Source organism: Cyanistes caeruleus, chromosome 1, assembly GCF_971803275.1.
Source record: "Cyanistes caeruleus chromosome 1, bCyaCae1.hap1.1, whole genome shotgun sequence".
Classification (NCBI taxonomy): Eukaryota; Metazoa; Chordata; class Aves; order Passeriformes; family Paridae; genus Cyanistes; species Cyanistes caeruleus.
The window spans coordinates 6,316,730-6,335,690 of NC_141701.1; the positions used below are offsets into that span (position 1 = coordinate 6,316,730).

The following is an 18,961-nucleotide window of genomic DNA, read 5'->3' on the forward strand; positions in this document are numbered from 1 at the left end:
ACAAGTAGACTTGTTCCCGAGCTTAATTTTAGGATAGTACAGCTATAAATACCCAAGCAGTTCTGGGCTTCTGAATTTTAAATGTTTGAGAAATTTGGGCATTTTGTTATGCCAACAACAAAAAAGAAATAAAAAAAATTAAAAAATAATTTTTTTGTAGATATTTTTATTCATATCAATCTGAATGGAAGAGAAGTCGAATCATGCCTATTTTTCTTCACAAGAAAATCTTTGCTTCACCCTTGCCAAGTTCCAAGGGTTAATTACATATTGTTGCTGTCTCTATGGGTCTCATTACACTTGGTCTCCAACTGCAGTTGCAGTTGCACTTACAGCGCTCTCAAGCCAGAAATAATTTTTTTTTCAGACAAATAAAAACTAAAAAGAAGAAAATGCATGTTTTTCAAATTCTTATCCAATACAAATTCCTGCCCATTTTTTCATCTATATGTCTAATAGTGGATCCAGAACATACTTTGAAAAATAGTGGTTGATTTTAAAATTATGTAGTTTTATATTTTTCTCAATGCTGCTGTAAGGATTTACTAAGGAAAGTGTATTGTTTCAGAGCACAATTTCAAATTGGCATCGAGCTGAAAGGATCAATAATAAATTCCAGCTCAAACTGTGAATCTTCTGATGCTTTTCTAAGTGAAATCTGCATGTGTCAGGGGTATTTTTATCCCTCTGACACACAAATCATGATTTTCAGAAGCCTTGGCTGAAGAAATAATGGCTTATTATACAAGAACAGAAAAGGACAAGATATTTTAAACATATAGTGGGGAACATCCTCCAATGGTATAAGTAGGTACAAACCCCCTTGATTTCAGTCAAACTGTAGCAGTATTCACTGCTTGAACACCTGACTGATGAGAAATATTCCAGATGCCATGTTGTTCAGGTTCCATGCCGTTTGATAATTAATGTTCTTTGTACAGTATCAGCCCACAAACCCATTCAGCTTGACAGGTTCGTGAGAACGCTCTTTGTAGTTTTTCAGAGTCATTTGTCTCTCCTGATCTTAATAGTGACATGTAGTCATATGCAAAAAAAAAATTGAAAATAGCCATTTTGCTGCTTTGGATGAAAGGGGAAACCTTTTCTGGAGAAACTTTTAGTGATGGCCAAATTTGTAATGTTTCGTAAGTGAGGTACAGAATTGAAGTTATTTTTTACTTTTACAGACACAGAGTTGTTTTTTTTTTCTGACTTAGCATGGGCATGAAATAAGATTATGTGCAATGAGTAGGTTTCAGCAGAATCATATGTCTGAGTATATCCTTACTCTGACCATGCAAATAGAAGCAAACTTTCTATCCTGAAAATGAAACAAACAGAAAAATTGCAATTAGCACATAAGCTATTGAAAGTAGCTCTATCTAAGTGAGAGGCACCTGGAAAGGGGGGTGAATGTGAAAGTCTGCATTGTGCCAAGGGTGTACAATGTTAAATGTGTTTATCCTACAAATATTTTATTTCTACCGTCCTGAAGCTGCTTTTAAATTTCACAGGTATCACATCAAAGTTCACTTGATGTTTCAGATGTTCAACAGCAAACTTCTGTGAGAATCTAGATCATGAAAATTATAACAATAATGTCCATAGTGTTGATAAAGTCTTAACAGTGACCTCAGATGCAATAGGAAGACAGATCCAGTGGTTTCTGTTTTCTCATTTTTCTGATATCCCCAAATAGCTGTTTAACATTCACAAAGCTGTTCTGTTGACACCAGTATAACCAGAATTTTATCCAACATCCTTACTTTTATTGCAGTCAGTATGTTTCAGGAATCACTGGGCTATTACTCAGTGTGTGATGTTGTCTTTGCTGCCAAAATTTTATCTCAGAAGACACACAGATGGCCCATTTCTGCATATAAATACGAATTAAGGAGTGCTGGAGCAGCCCAAAGCATGTTCATCCTGTGGGGGCTGAGTCCTGCAAACAGGACCCTGCCCCAGTCTCTTTTGCAGGATCAGAGTGAGGTTCTAGACCAGGTGAAATGTCAATCCTGGCCCAAATTTGATTTTCCTGCCTAGCAGGCTGTGTGGTGCTCAGCTGTTATAAACCATGGAACACTCAGGAGCTGCTCTGCCATCATCTGTCTCTGCTGCCAGGGTGGAAACACGACTGCATTCTCCTCATGACACAAGTGTAAATACTTGGGTCTCCTGTCTTCATCTGCTTCATAGTGATATTTATTCAAATGCAGAAGAACAGAACATTTCACAACTTGCTATTTATGGCCCAATGAAATCATGTGCCTGCCACAGTTGTGTGTACCGTCTGTTTTCCTCATTTTCAGCACTGGGTGAGAATTACATTTCATGGATGTCTGGCTGCTAATAGGAGGATGAAATCAGAAATCAGAAATCCAGAATGAATGTTTCTTCAATACATCAAGTTCACAATTGTGATTAAAACTCCAAAGATGTGTTGAGACTTTCCCCTTTATATCACACTATTTTTCTCAGATTTTAATAGTTTCTTTTTCTTTTACAAAAAAAAAGGCATCTTGTGTGAGGCACTCGAAACTGATGTTGATGATGATAACATGAGTAAGAGAAAATAACCCTCTATTCTCTCTCGTCCAGAATGACAGACCAACACTCCTGGGGAAGATGTGACTTGCTGCTTTGCTACTTTGTTCCAACAATAATTCACATTTCTTTAACCCAGAGGAGCACCAAAATGCTCTCCAGTATACATATATCTGATTACTTTCTATCAACTGAAGTAAGCAGATATTTTATAGCATCAAAACTGGAAATTGGTCTGAAACAGACTATGTGGCATTGGAAAATTATAAGCAAAAAAATGCAATTGGGACTTAGGTGAAGGGAACTTTTATGTGAGTGGACAGGACTTAGTTTCATAGCATAATTCCTGTTGCATCTAGGATCTTTTCTGATATCATTTAATCTTTTCTATTCAGCCCTTAGAAATTAGGAAAATATAAACATGATAAAAATTGAATTCAAATGTCCAAGGGTGATTAGTGTGATGTTCATACATGAAATCCCTACATAAAAGTCTTGGATCAATTTTTAAATCTTATTATTTGTTTTTCTGTTTGACATATAACATCTGTAGGACATATTGCATTTAAATTCTTAGCAATAGCCTTTTGTCTGATAAGTACATGATTTGAAATTCCAAGTCCTTTATGGGGATTGTCTTGAGTTGTCTTTTGGAGAACAGTGAAATCAAGGAATTTAAAATTCAGAGTTCCAAATGAATCGTAAGTGCCTGAAGATATGTGTGGATGTCAGGTATCTTCTGAGAGGGGCAGGTATCTACATCTTGATCAGTACCCATTTTCCAGAAGTGGGATTTCTCATCTCTCCTTAAGAAGCTACATCAGAGATAAGCACTGAGATTCTCCTACTAATCTGTGGGAACAGGTGGTGTGACTCATTTCAGTGTGAAATGGATGTAGAGAAATGGGTCAGGGGAATCTAATGCATTTTTTTTTTTCCCTTTTGTAGAAAAGTAGCCCATATGTATGTACCTAAAATAGGTGAGATAGGTTTCAGTCAGAGGATGGGATGAATTCCCACATTCCCATTCTGTTGTTAAGGCACTGTGTGGAGTCATCCAAGTGTTCCATTACTTCTAAAAGAGATGCAGTCAGTAAAGGCTGAATTAGTTCACCTGGGTGGCTGTTTCAGGCCAAGTTCAACCAATTTCTAGGTTTTATTTGTTTGCAGGCTTTAGAGAAAACACTCAGATCCCTAACCATAAATGTGTGTTGTCATTTGAGAGGCTTTAAGATGCCTCATATGATATTTAGCTGCTGCTTCCAAAGAAAGCAGGACTCTCCCACATTGTGGGTAAGCTGCCAGTTGGGAATAATTGTCTTTTTTTATATCTTAGGGGGTATAAAATGACACTAGATCTCTATATTTAGGCATTGGAATTTCTCCCTAGCTGTCTAATTGCTGTTGAAAATAGGGCTTTAATAACTCCATCTCTGGTGTTATGGGTGAAAATAGTAATACTTTGACACTCTAGCATTTGAGTCTGCAAGATGTCCTAAATTACCCTTTTCCCAAAGTATCTTACATAGATATAAGCATTCTAGGGGCAAAATGAGAGGTAAAATGCCAGTGCTTTTAAAAAGGCCATAAAAAGACCCTGGAGGCCCTCTGTTCCTCATGTTTTGTTGATTTTCAGATCAAATCTGAAATGTTTGCTTGCACAGCAAGCTAGTGTCAGAAATTCAAAGTGAGATACAAACATGAAGGTAGTTTCAGCTCCTTTCAGCCCTGCAGGCCCATCATCACTTTTACTGTGAGGGCTGGAAATAAAATTATGCCTCTGACAAAAGTCATATGGAATTTTAGAATTGGCTAGATCCTCTACAGCAGAGGTAAAATGAGGCCATATGAAATCTGTGATATTTGCTGGGGTTTGTGAGGCTGCACTGAGGTCTCTGAATGTGGATGTTCTCTGTATTGATTGTATTTCTAAAAATTCAATAATTTCTAAAACCAAAACCAAGGAGGGTTAGCAATTTGGAAATTGGGAAAACAGGAATGATTAATTTGTTGCCAAGAATTAGGCTATAAAAATCGCACAAGAAAATAGCAGATTTGTACTATTATTTGTACTAAATAAATATTTTCTGAACAGGGATATTCACATGACAGGGACTTTTATTTAGATGTTTGTGTACCTATTTTTGTTACAGCTTTCTGGTTAACTACATTCACTTGACTTCAAGTTCACACCTCTCTGTCTGGTTTGGAGATGGAGGAAAAGTCCTCTGCTTGTTTTAATATAGATGATTCATCTAAGTCTGACATTTGTTATTTAATTACTGCCTCTCATAAGATGAGTCTTTACTCTTAAGAGATCATGGATGTTCCCTGTGAGGTATGTAAATACAAGGAATTCAAAAAATTAGCAATGCCAGGATTTGGATGCTAGTCCTCTATAGATAATTCAGTTACTTAGGAAATGCTGTCAATAATTTTCAAAATGACATTTTATTTTAAGCTGGAAAGAAGCAAATAACCTGAAAAGTTCCCATGTGCCTGTAGAAATCTGAATAGTATTGTTTGGCATAAAACAAAAAATTAGGGCTGCATCTCAGCCTAGTTTGCAAAAGATTTCTTCTATGAATAAGTGTTTAATCCAAAATGTTGTCCCAGATTCAGCTTTATTGATGAAATTTTCACTGCTCTGTTTCTGGTGTTTTGTTCTTAGAGAATTCCTGGCCAGGAGCACCAGGAGCTTTTTTGGTTTGGTTTTTAGCTCAGCAGCTTGGTGATAGATTGTGTAATTAATGTTGTACAAGATATTGGTGTGATATATATTTTCCTCAAGATATTCTTGTTCCTGGATCTGCAGTGTATTAGCAAAATGGGAGCAAAATTAACAAAATTACACCTTTGCTGGCTGCAAAGTGTACATGGTGTTGGGTTCATTACTTCATTTTGCTGAGATTATACCACACAATATAAAAAGGTTTAGCAGTGAACAGTTTAATTTCATTTTTCTCAGGGAGAGTTGCATCTTTCCATCTAATTTTTTTGAAACTTTATTAAAATGTCTGGATGCCTTCATATAGTGTATTTTGAATGCCTGTCTAATGTTCTGAAGATATGAGAAAGTGTGCTGAAAGATTTTCTTCGTTCCTGAAATGACAAAGCAAGATTTTAGTGTGGGAAAGGCAGGTAACTGGGAGAATTACTCCACAAGTTTCAAATTTGCAGTGTTTTGCCTTGGGAAGAATTCTCATGTGATGGTTTCCTAGAATCTTTTCTCATACTATGTTTGAGTATAAATATTTATATGGGAAGTGTTGGAGTTTTTATAAGATTGAAGCATTTGGTGTGTTCACAGTCTGGTTCTGGCTGCTGATTGAAATTTAAGCTGTACAAACTAGTAAAAGTGATAATCACAGCTATATTGTACCAAAACCACACTCACTACTGCTATGTGGCAGTGACCAAAAATAAAAATTTAATGGTGCTTAGTTTTTCTAAGTATTTCTCCAATAAGGCATAGAGTGTCCTTGTGGATGTAGAGCTTTGACAAAGGAGGTTAAAAAAACCCAAACAAAAATAAAACAGGTGATAAAGTTAGCCCTTTGTTTTGTTTGTCAGGAATAACAGTCTGACAACAAAACTGGGAAGGAAGTAGAGGTAGAAAGAGGAAGAACTTCACTGCAGTGTTGTGAAGATGTGATACCAGTCCATCCTTGTCCTGCAGATTTCTATGCCTGATGGGGTTTCTTGTATGAATGTCCACATGAAATTTCTTCTACCTGCTACATCAGAAAGCTGCAGCTCATGGCTGGTTTATGTACACCTGCAGTGTGCCATGGACACCCAGTCTGCTCACAGTCACTGCCAGGAAAGCAGAGCTGCAAGGACAGGATGGGGGTACTGGTGCCTCAGTGGCTGCCTTTCTAGAAAGCTCTCTGTCTGTGTTGCCCAAGTTTACTTGACTGGAAATACTTGAGCACACACAAAAAGTATCTCAGGGGAACAGCCCCTGGCTGGATATCCCTGTTTTGTTAGAACCTCACCTTCCTCTTCAGACACTTTTTGTTTTACAACTCAGGACCTGTGTTAAAGACAACACTTAAATGCTGTGGAGAATCAGGAATTTTCAACCATTAATGGTTGCCAGTGCCCCCAGTACTCTTAAATCCATCTCCATGTCCAACTGAACCTCAAAAGCTCATCATGACTTCTGCCAGCCTGTTTTGAGAAGGGACCTGAGCTCCTGAGATAACTGAGCAGCATCCTTTTAGCATGACAGGCACAGCTTGAGGGACAGCTGTTCTGCAGCTGGAATAAGAGTCAGGGCCTTCTGGAAAAATACAGCCCTTCTGTGAGGCAAATCTTCCTGCTGCACAAAACCTTCTGGAGGAGTTTGCCAAGATGCTGGGCTGAGTTTGAGAAAGAAATATGTTTCCTGTTGTTTTGATAGACTCTGCTGGCCTCGCTGTATTCAGCAGCTGTACCTCAGGCCCTGTTGTGTTGGCTTCACGTCTAACAGTGGCACAGTTGGCCCTTTCTATTTTTGTCTCAGATCAAGCAGTGCCATGACAAATAAGTCAGCCTTTTCCTCTGTTTGTAAACCATTTAATTTAGCTCTTGCTCGATAGGAAAACCTGATGCAATTATTTATATCAACATGGCCCCAAGCACTTAAAACTAGTCAAAATTCTTATTATGGCTCTGCATATTTTATTGCCTGTACTTAAATCATACTGCTCTAAAACAGCACCTGTTCCTCCCTTATCACATCCCAGTTTAATAGCTGCCTATCCAAAGAGCTGTTATGATGGAAAATGGTCTGCAGCTTCTTTACTTACTATTGAAGTCAATGGCTCTTGTAGTAGATGTCTGCCTCAAAGTTTATGTGGGATTTGTTAAATATTTTACAATTAAGGACAGTGATGAAAAATTTGATTTTAACTTTTTTTTTTTTTTTTTCTGTTAGCCTGAAAGTAAATCCATATTGTATTAATTTCAGTATTGCAAATATTCCCTGCTCCAGAAATGCCAAGGTTCTGCTGATGCTGCTCTGACCACCTCTCTCTGCCAAGTTTACTCACCAACGTCCTTATCTTTTTAGAATCATAGCATTATAGAATGACTTGCATTGGAAGGGACCTTAAAGTTCACCTAGTCCCACCCCTGTGCCACGGGCAGGGACACCTTCCCTTAGACCAGGCTGCTGCAAGCCCCATCCAGCCTGGCCTTGAACACTTCCAGGGACATTCTCCCACCCTGTCCCAGCCTTTAAGCATTTCTGGTGATGGTAATTGAACCAAAACTGCTTGTCAGGTTTCCAGGGCTATGAATTCTGCTCTTGTTTGGTGTGTGAGGGTACAACACCTCTTGTTGTGCTGTTCTCTTTCAGTCCAGCACTGTAAACACTCAATTCCACTGCTCATTACAAACATCAATAGCTCTACTGACACCCCCTGAAATATTAACATCTGCTGACTGTTTCCTTTCTAGCAACTTTAGATAATTTTATTTAATATAATGGGCCACATTAAGAGCCTTTAACTTGCTCAAAACTTGTATCAAGAGAACAAGACAACAGAGAACCTGACTTGTTAAGTATGTACATATTTTCTTGGATCAGCAGAGTTGTCTTTTTTTTTACAATATCTTATCTCCCTTATAAGATGTCTTTTGAAGTCTGAAAAGCCAAAAAACCTCACCTGTAATGTCCAGATTAATTCCCAGACCTTGTAGTCCTGAACACTGCAGGAGGCAGAGGTGGTTTTGATATTGTCTGGTCATAAAATGATCCACGTGCATTAAGTAAGGTAATAATGGAGACTCCTTGGACATCCTTATCTTTTACATTTCCTGTCTCCTAAGTGCTGAGCACCTTTCTGCCCACTGATAAGCTGACTGGTGATTCCAGCTGGATGTCTACACGTGTATGATAAAAGGCAAAATGTTTTCAGGTGAAGAAAGGAAAAATATTGTATCATCAAGTTTTGAGGATTTGCTTTTTTTTTTTCTTTTTCTTTTTCAAGCACATATAAGAATCATTAAGGTTAGAAAAGACCTCCAAAATCATCAAGTCCAACATAAGTTACAATGCATATATAGAGATACACACATGCTACTTCTCTCACCCTCTCCATGAGTGATTCTGCATACATTTAAAATCCTGTTTATATGTGGAATTTGGCTATGACTGACATTCATCTAACTAGGTGTGGCTCATATGTCTGCACCTAAGAAAGTTGCTTTCAGCTCCCTTGGAAGCAAGCAATGGTGACATGAATCCTATTGAAGGCATTTTCTGTATCCCTACTGACTACAGTGGAGCTCAAAACACCTCATACATATGAAGACATTTCTAGTTAGTGAGATTAATCTCATGGGCAAGTGCCTGTGCTTTAAATTTTTCACAAACAAGGATAATCAATGCAATTAATGTAAAGTATGTGCTCACTTAGAATGCACTCACTTAGAATGTTCTCAGAACATCTGAAGGAGACTATAACTTGTCCAAGAAACTCTGCAGTGAATTTGATCATGCAAAATGCAAATTAAGCATTAAAGGTCTGACAAGGACAATTGAGTTTACAGCACAGTTAGACAGTGCCATGAAATTTTTCATGGCCAGAAATGGAAATGCAGTAGAGCAGTGCCAAGAAAACATATAACTCAGCAGGCTTTCACTGTCATAACTGTCACTAGTTTATTAGCTGTGACTAGTTTGCAGCATCAGGCTGATGTTCAAGTCCCTCTGTTTCCTATCTGGATTCTTTGGTGATGTCTCTATTGACAGAACTGTTTGTGCTCCACAGCAGAGAGCTCCTTTACTCATGCATCAGGCAGCCCCACATCTCTTGCAAGAAGATGCATCTCATTCATCTTACCTCTCCTTTGCAGCCCTGCAGAACCTGATATGGGATGTTTTACAGGGAGGATCTTGGTCAAGCTGCTGTAACATTCAGAATTCAGAAGAAAGACAGAATTGACCTTTAGCTGTTGCTGAAGTTTTGAATGTAGCCAAACATTCTGTTAAACTCCCAAAGACTTAATACAGAACTATGTACTAAACAGCAGTTTTGACTTCAGTCAGTATGAACTGGACTAGAACTTTAAAGAAATAATTATAAAAATAAATTGTGGGGCTCTTCTGTGAGGACATGAAAGTAAAATAAGGTCAGACCCCTAAAGAGCCCAAATTTCCTGTATGAAACCAACAAAAGAGCCCAGACTGAGAAGAATCTATCTCCCTTTACTGGGAAGAGGAGCTCAGTCAAATGTGAGAATGATGGATAATTCTGTCAGAGTGTCCTAAATAGGCTTCAAATAACTTTCTGCCTTTTGATGCATTTTGTGTTTCTAAGACTGACAACGGGAGTATCAGAAAAAAAGACTGAGGTGAACAGCTGGAATAAGGCACAAAAACTGCTGAAGATCGAAGACGATGGTGTTCTGAGGAGTCTGAAATTTTAGCTCTCAGTTGTGCATAAAATTTTAAACATCTTTTTCTTTTGAAGGTCATAAAGAAAGAAAATAAGTCAGAGAAGGAACTGGTAGGGAAGGTGTGAAGAAGATAGGATTATGTAGCAGTGGGAAGCTAGTCCAGGGGAAAGTTTGTATTATCTCCTTTCTCCTTCTGTTTTGCTCTTCCTTCTCTTCTGTCTGAATTTCCCCTGCTGCTTCATTTTCTGCACAATACCAACAGCAGGTTATTATTAACTGGTGTAAGCAGATAGTGATTTGTGCTGAGCTGAACTCATCACTGGTGTCCTGACAGGCACGTGCTAACAGAGGACAAATCGAGGCTGCTCTTCATTCTCTTTTTTGGGTTTTTTTGAATGCCCTGACCTAAATTTACACAGCTGTGTCCACATTTAATCCTGTGTAATAGCTCAAAGGCTTTATATCTCATAAGAGCAGCCTACTGGCACCTGACATTTATTCTGGCCCTCTTCAGTTCTGCCCTAAAATCCTCTGGCACAACCTGGTATTTTTGGGTTTTTCTCTTAGTAGATTTATTCCTCTGTCTAAATACCCTTGAAATGACCAGTTTATGGAAGGTATAATCTAGTCTTGCTTCTCAGCCTTCTTGGACCTGGTGACCTGCACAAAATCTCTAGCGTAGCTTGGTCTCACAAACAGAACATGAAAGGAATTGCAGTAAGTTGTTGACTTGTTTTCCCAAGTGATTTTCTTTGGACTTTTAGTTACAGTCTGTTTTCACTCTGTGTGGTCCATGTACTTGAAGCTATTTAGAGTGAAAGTTCTCAGCTGTGGGGTTCAAGTAGCTTTAATCTTAAAACTAATTTTGTTGCTGGGTATTGAATGGGCCTCTACCCCCAGTGAATTGGGTACTGCCGATACTTTGTGAATTCCAGTTGTAATGGTAAAAACAAATCACACTGGAGTTTGTAAATGCAAAAAAAAAACAACAAAAAAAACAAACCATAAAATAACATAGGTCCTTTCTTTGCTCCACTCTGAATACTCTCTGGACTATGAGTAATTTTTTAAAGGGTCATTTAATATTTGTGTCTCTACCTCATTACATTTCAGTGGTAGCAATCAATGAACCTTGGGAAAAGTGGCTCATGGTGTTGCACTCCGTGAACATATGTCTAATGCATTTGACAAAATTTTGAATATTGATTTTCCTGAGAGAATGAAACAGCAAACTTTTGTTTTTTTATTTTAATATTGGAAGATTATTTTCAGGGCTTGCATCCAAACTGAGATAGCTCTTTAGAATATGAAACTGAATTACTCTTTATAATTTTAAACTGGGCTAAATGTTTATGCACTGGATAAAAAGCATGTTTCACAGATGTGACTGAGCAAGATTATGTGCCTTGTATTTGTTTTTGCCTGTATCACACATCTTTACTTTGATTTCAATACTGGAGAAAATATGCAAAGGATTACAGTAGACTGGCAACCTAAAAACCTTATCAAAAGAGCTGCAAGGGATTATCTGTGATGCTATCTCACTCTGTAAATTATGCTGCATAGTGTTAGGTAGTTGTAAAGATTGGACACCTTTCCCTGACACTTCCATGACTGAGAGAGCATTAGAAGCTTTCTCATGGTGGAAAATAACTTGATTTCCAGGGAAGACTTGAGACTGAAGTCTTAATTATGATACACATGAGAACAAACAGAAAATCACAAACATGCATTGACCCAAAAGTCTAACAAGACTAACAAGTCTTTGGGCTGAGTTTTGCATCACAAAGTCATAGAATCATTTAGGTTGGAAAACACTTTGAAGATCATTGAGCAAACTGTGTATGTACAGTGTCTCCTGTGCTGGTTTTAGCTGGGAGAGAGTTATTTTTCTTCACAGTAGCTGGTATGGGGCTGTGTTGGATTTCTGCTGGAAGAAGTGTTGATAACACAGGGATGTTTTCATCACTGCTGAGCAGAGCTTACACAGAATAAAGGACATTTCTGCCTTTTACACCACCCCACCAGTGAGGAAGCTGGGGGCACATAAGGAGTTGGGAGGGGACACAGCCAGGACAGCTGACCCCAACTGACGAGAGGGATATTCCAGACTATATTTCATCCTCCTCAGCAGATAAACTAGGAGGAAAGATGTTCTGGGGCTGCTGTACAGGGGCTGGCTGGACACTCATCACTTGGTGGTGGGTAATTGTTTTTCATTAGAATAATTTTTCTTTCTTGGGTTTCATTTTACTCTTTTTTCTTTTAATTTTCTTTTTCAATACTCTTATTACTAATATTTTTTATTAATACTATATTTGAATTATTAAACCCTTCTTGTCACAACCCACAAGTTTTCTCACTTTTACCCTTCCAGGTCTCTTCCCCACATTCTGCTGGGACTAAGTGAATGAGTTGTGAGTTTCTCAGTTGCCAGTTGGGGTGAAATTGCAACACTTCTTTTTAGAACCTTTGGAGCTGTAAGAGTTTGAGATGATATATTGATAAAAGCATATTAGAAATTATTCATATGTTAACATTTGTGGATCACAATATTGATTAATCTGTTCTTGAGATCAATTTCTGTGATCTGCACCGTGCTCTTTTTTTTTTTTATTTTATTTTTTTTTTCAGCTCCTTTTAAAGATTGGTGTTGGCTTTGTAGTTTGCTGTGTTCTGCAGTGATTAGTGATATTTTGCCTGGGAGGTTTGTTACTGAAACACTGATCTTGAGTTTCATCTGGTATTTGGACTCTGACCTGAAGGCAAGATTGTACTTTTGGTACCCTCTTATGAAGACAATTAACAAGGAGTCTCAGTCTTTGGCAGGAATAGTCATTATCCAGTTCTCCTCAAAGAAAGGCGTGAAAAGTCTCAAAGGAAATAACCACAGAAGGAGATCTCCAGGGTCTGAGGAAATCAGCTGTGTTGGAGGTGATGTATAATGACCTGACATCCAGAGACAAGGATGCACACAGCCCATGTCGTGAACCTTTTCACGAGATGCGCTCGTGAATCCCACAAATCATTCACCCCCAGCCAGGTGACAACGAGCTGGACACACCGAGCCACCAACTGTTGATGGACAGGCCAGACAGCTCTGAGACAATTGAGACTCCTTGGTGTGGAGGAGTTTGCTTTCACATGGAGGCCTGTCCAGTACACCTGGAATTGACTATTCCAAAGGTGAAAACATAATTGTACCATTTATCATGGATTGATACAGATTGCACTGGAACAATCCCAACACCTGCAGTACATTGGTGACATCATTTTGTGGGGCAGCACAGCAGGAGAAAATGTGTGAGAATTGAATAATAAACTAGATTATTTTGAAAGCTATTTCTGCTATAAAACAAAGTATGGTAAATGGACCTGCACAGGAAATTCAAATTTTAGGGCCAAAATAGCAAGGTAGATGTTTTCATACCTTAAGGGATATGATCAATGTGATCAGTAAAATAACAACTAACAAAACAGAAACACAAGATTTCTTAGGTGTCATGGTCTTTTGGAGAATGCATGTTCCAGGTTATAGTTTGACCTATACTGTTATAGTCTCCCTCTTTATTGAGTGACCTGGAAGAAGAAAGACTTTAAAAAGGGTGCTGATCAGCAGCAAAACATTTGAACAAGTTAAATGGGTGAAAATTTGGGCCAGTTCAGACATGTAAGATGTAAAAAATGTGCTTTTTAACCCAGACAGGGGTAATGGCTCCATCTGGAACATCTGGCCAAAAGAGCCTGGATGATTCTAAAAAAGATTCTAGGCTGGCCTCCAGGCTCTAGAAATAGGGGATATGGGAGATCTAAAGCCTGTGACACTCCAACTAAGAAAGAAATATTAGCAACATAGGAAGGAATTTGAGCCTCTGCAGAGGCAGTTGGTACTGAAGCACAGGTGGTTTTTGCATCTCAGTTTTCTGGGGTCAGCTGGACGTTCAAAGGGAGGGTCCCCTCCAGGCATTGTGCAGCTGATGCAGTAAATGAGTTGCCCTGATAATGCAATGGGCTCAGACTGGAAATCCTGAGTGTCTGGGAAATGTGAATATGATCATGGACTGGCCACAGGGCACATGCTCATGTACCTAGGACTTGTGACACTGAAGAACTCATCAACACAGGGCAGGTGGACCAGGCTGCTAGAACTGAAGTGGCTCTGGTGGATCTGGATTTGGAACATATGAGTGAGCTATTTATAGCTCAATGAGTCTATGACACTTTGGGACATTTAGGAAGAGAGGAAAAATACAAATGGGCTTGTGATCAAGTGGTAGACTTGGCTACTGATGGCAATGACAAGCCTTGTCACTTTTTGTATCTTTAGTGTTGTACTTAGATTGGCTTCTTTTAAAGTGTAAATATCTTACTGCCACCCAAAATCTTAGATGAGAAATACTAGCTTGATTTATTTTAACAAAATAAGGTGTTAACTTTTGAAATCACCTTGAAAGTGAAGACCTCACCTCTCATTTTGCTGATGTGCTGGCAGGAAAAGCTGACAGGTTCTGTAAAGTGGAGAACAGCTAATGACAGCATTGTAGTGAAAGGACTTACTGACATTTGTGACTGCTTTGTCTCAGGAAATTAATGTATGCTCAGGCAAGGCTATTGAGATGCAGTCACTGTCCTAAGAACTGGGATCCAGTTCAGATGCATGAAAGTGAGCAATTAAAAATGAAAACAACAATAAAAAAGAGATTTGGTCTAATGAGTTTGCTTCTTTTAATCCTTTCATCTCAGAGCATATGTGTGTGTTTACTGTCCTTGTTTTGTGCTCCTCTTACTTTTCTTACTTAGAAGTACAGTGAGTGGAGGCATTAGTGGAGAGAAGAATAAAGCTATTTCATTGTGACTTTATTCACTTAATTAAGGAATTCCTAACAAATAAATGAACAGATATAAATGCCTAGCTTGAAACAAGTGCCAGCTTCTGAAAAAAAATTGCAATAAAATAAAAAATGCTTTAAAACCAGTAAGGTCAGTGGTGATATTCTGCAGATAGTATGTGCTGTGTTTCTTGAGAGGTAGCTGTATTATCCTAAATAAATGCTTCTAGGTTCATGAGTCACTGCCCTTGGTCACATGGCATTTCATTCTTTTGTCCTTGGTGTATTTTTACTTTTTTTTTTTTTTTTTTTCCTTTTTTTTAAACCAGTTTCTGTAATGGAGATGCTTAAGCATGGTGAAAACACAAAAAAAACCAAACCCAAACAAAACAAAAAAGTGGTTTAAGTTTAAAAAAATATGGTTTGTTTTTTTTGCTTAGATGAAGTGCAAATGCTAGAAGGTGCCTGGGCTGTCAGATTATGCAGTGTCCTGTCCTTCTGTCCAATGTGATCTCTCCCCATCTCACCTTCCTCAGTGTCCCTTTGTTTGGGGTGACAGTGATTACTGTTTCAGTGGGGAATTGGCAGATTAATTTCTATCTTCAAGGTCTTTAATGGTGTGTTTGGTACATAATCAACTAATTGCTTTCTGGCAGAGGGCTTGGTCAGTTGACTGGATCCCTAAAATGCCAATAAATACAAATATTGTAAATTAAAAAGGTTGCATTTAGCCAGTATAATTGCTTGAACAGTCTCCAGTGCAGAAGGTATTTCCACCGACACTTTCCAAGCAATGGAAAGTGGAAAAATCCAGCCTTCCTTTAAAAATACAAATGAGACAGTCTCCAGTCCTTAAACATATAGATCTTCATAAGCTTTATTTGTATAAAGGATTCTGATTTTCTGTTGGTGTGTCCTTGCTCTGAGTAAATTGAAGATTCTGAGACAATTGAAATTGACTGTCCCTTGCTAGGACACCAGCTCTAGCTGGAAGGACAAACTGCCAAAGTGGTGAGCTGGCTCATGCCACTGGTGGTGTAGGACAGCACAGCACAGCCAGTGACAGCAGCAGTGCCACCTGACTCCTTCCAGTGCTTTGGAGTGACCAGGGTGACCACAGGCACTGCTTTTACAGGAGCAGAGATGTCCAAAACACTTCCCATGATGCTTTATTAGCTTTGCATTGATATTTATTAGTGTTGTCTTAAGGTCTCTTTTGCAATTTGCAAAGAGCTTGATATAAAAACAGACATTTCAGAAATTCATAAATATGCTAAAGCCTTCCCAAATATGACCTCTATATTTTTCTTTGAACTGCTTATTAGATAACCAATGGTACTTCAATACTGGCAGCACTCCCTATTGTGTTTACAATGCTGATGTCATGACAACCTTTAGTATTATTTTTACCAACTATTGCTCTATTTATAACCCAAGGTTGTCCCACACAGAGGTTGATCAGAGGTCCTTCATGAGCCCTGGATTTTGGAGGGTTATGATAAGGTTCCTTTAAGCAGGCATCTGGTACAAAAGTTTAAAATTAGTGCGTCATTTTAATGACTTAATATATTCTTGATCCAGTGGTGCCTGGAGCTATTTTGTCAAATTTCATAGCTTCTTGCTTTGAAGAATTAAACCCAGGTGTCTGAGCAGGATTCTTTGAACCATGCTAAGTGCATGAAAATAAGGTGCACCAGAGGCCCCTTTCAGTACCTGTGAGGTGCTCCCTGAAGTACCAGGCTGTTGTCCTGGGGGCATAGATCTGGGTGATCTGATCTTTGGTGTTCTCGTGGGGTGGATGGAAGTTCAAACTGGTGTAGCAGGTGCTTACACTTTAATTCTGGTGATCAGTGAGGCAAATAAAGGTACAGAAACAGGTTTTTTTTGCTTGCTTGGTGTTTTTAGGATAACTTCTGTATTTGTTTTGAAGAAGTGTAAAGCTTGAAAAATATAGTGCAAATACAGAGAAGACCTGTGTAAGTATTTCCATGCATTACAATTTTCCTATACCTTAGTTAATCTTCACGTCATCATTTCTATCTTTGACAATACTGGTTCTGGGCTGAACTGGCTGGCCATTCATTCACACCTCTCCTCTTTAAACTGGTGTCTTCAAAAGCATGGAGTTTCCTTTGATCCTGAGCTTTTGGTCTAGGGAATATGCCTCAGCCCAACATGCAGATATATTGCCAAAGGCAATTCTTTTAATTAGCACTCTCCTCAAGACTACATACCTTGTCAGAATATTGCTTTGTGGTTTGCATGGTTTCCTCCTAGCTTCCCACACAGTCTGGTTGTTGACTCGGGCAGACACACGCACAGACACTCACACATAACCTGCTGGATATGTCATATTCATGACTTACCAGCTGTCTACAACTTCTTAATCTGTGCCCAAAGGCAAAAGGAGAAAATATTAGTTTCATTCCTGTTGAAATGGGGGACGAAGGAAACAAAAAGTATTACTTTTCTTCCCCTGTACTCAGCTCTGCTTAGGCTGTAGCTTGAGTGCTGTGTCCAGTTTTGGACCCTCAGTTTAGGAAGGACATTGAGGTGCTGGAGCGGGTCCAGAGAGGGGCAATGAGGCTGGTGAAGGGTCTGGAACACAAATCCTGTGAGGAGCTGCTGAGGGATCTGGGGGTGTTTATCCTGGAGAAAAGGAGGCTCAGGGGAGACCTGACCCCTCTCCAGCTCCCTGAGAGGAGGGTGCAGCAGCGGGGTCGGGCTCTTCTCCCAGGCAGCAGCAGCAGCAGGACAAGGGACACAGTCTTAACCTGCACCAGGGGAGTTTTAAGTGGATATTAGGAAGAAACAGTGATTGGGCATTGGAAGGGACTGCCCAGGGAGGAGGGATTTAACAAAGACTGGATGTGGCACTCAGGGCCTTGTTCTAGTTGTCAAGTGTTAGGTCATAGGTTGGACTCAATGATCTCAAGGGTCTTTTCCCATCTAGTTTATTCTGCGATTCTCTGACAAGTAATAGAGTTTGAATATACCTTCAGCACACACAAATCTTGGCCTGACACATGCTAATGTAGAGTTCCTTACCTTGGAGACAATCAGATGTGTAGCTTAGCAATTCTCTTTTTCTTTCTCACAGTTATAGACATATATTACATATATTTTGCATCACATTATTGTCATTCCAAAGTTTGAGGATGGTGAATGAAAAATTAATAACCTTTTAACTCTGGAATGAGATCTTTTTGAAAAGCTGTAGTGCTTGAGATGATAGCCAGAAAAAAACCCTTAGTTTAAAATAATCAGTGTAATAAGCCAGTCAGTTGGAAAATTACTAATCAGGAGCAAGCTTTGAGAAAGCTAAAGCCTAATGCTTATCTGAGGACTGCATGTATCAAAATCATCTCCACTCCTGCTTCATTAAAGGACACGGTCAAATCTATGAGTGCCATGAAAATTATTGATTAGCACCTCTGGAGAAATTTTTCACTTTGAGTCTGAGCTACATATCCCTTTAAAGCCCTGTAAGGGTCTCAGAAAGGGGAATTGTTAAGAGCCCTGGTGTGGGTCTTCCTCAGAGACTGCACTTGGCTGCTGTCAAACAACTAAAATTTTGCTTATGAATGTGTTAATGAAAGAATTTAATCTTTGTCCTATAATTGATCCTACAGAAAACTTCCAGGAAGCTTGGCAGATTGCCAGAAGTACACTTGCTGGGGAGTGGGGGAGAAGGAGGGAAGGGCAAAAAATAATTGAAAATCTGTCTGAAAGCTGTAAAAGTCCTTGGCATGCCTCTGCTATAATTAGGGAAATGTTAAGGATCTACACTTGTGTATTAAATAGAGCTGATTTAGAAACTTACTTCCTTGAGTGAGGCATGACCTCCTGAGGTCCCTTCCAACCTGAATTATTCTAGTTTTCAATAAGCATATGAGTTGTACTATGTAAATGTCTGTAATGCTTCAAAATCTTGATCTGACTGTTGTGGCCTATTAAGTGCCACGACTGTCAGCATTTTCTTTAAAAGAATATCTTTCATTCATTAATATTTAAATTATTCATATTCCCTCAGAAGCTTCCCTTCTGGGACTTTATTTAAGTCATAGGAGGGGTCAAAAGCAAGAGAAATCTGAATTCTGCTCTAATCTATCGAGGGTTTTTGTCTTTTTGGCCTGTGCTTTTACAGAAATGAGCTGTGCTGACCCTGGAAATCTGCCATTTCATAAAATGAGAGGAAA

At 38.9% G+C, this 18,961-nt stretch overlaps 1 protein-coding gene across 21 annotated transcripts in view; it reads left to right on the forward strand.

Moving 5' to 3' along the window:
- The window catches only part of FAM135B (family with sequence similarity 135 member B), a 286,821-nt gene that overhangs the window by 136,076 nt on the left and 131,784 nt on the right, over positions 1–18,961 (forward strand). The window lies entirely within an intron of this gene.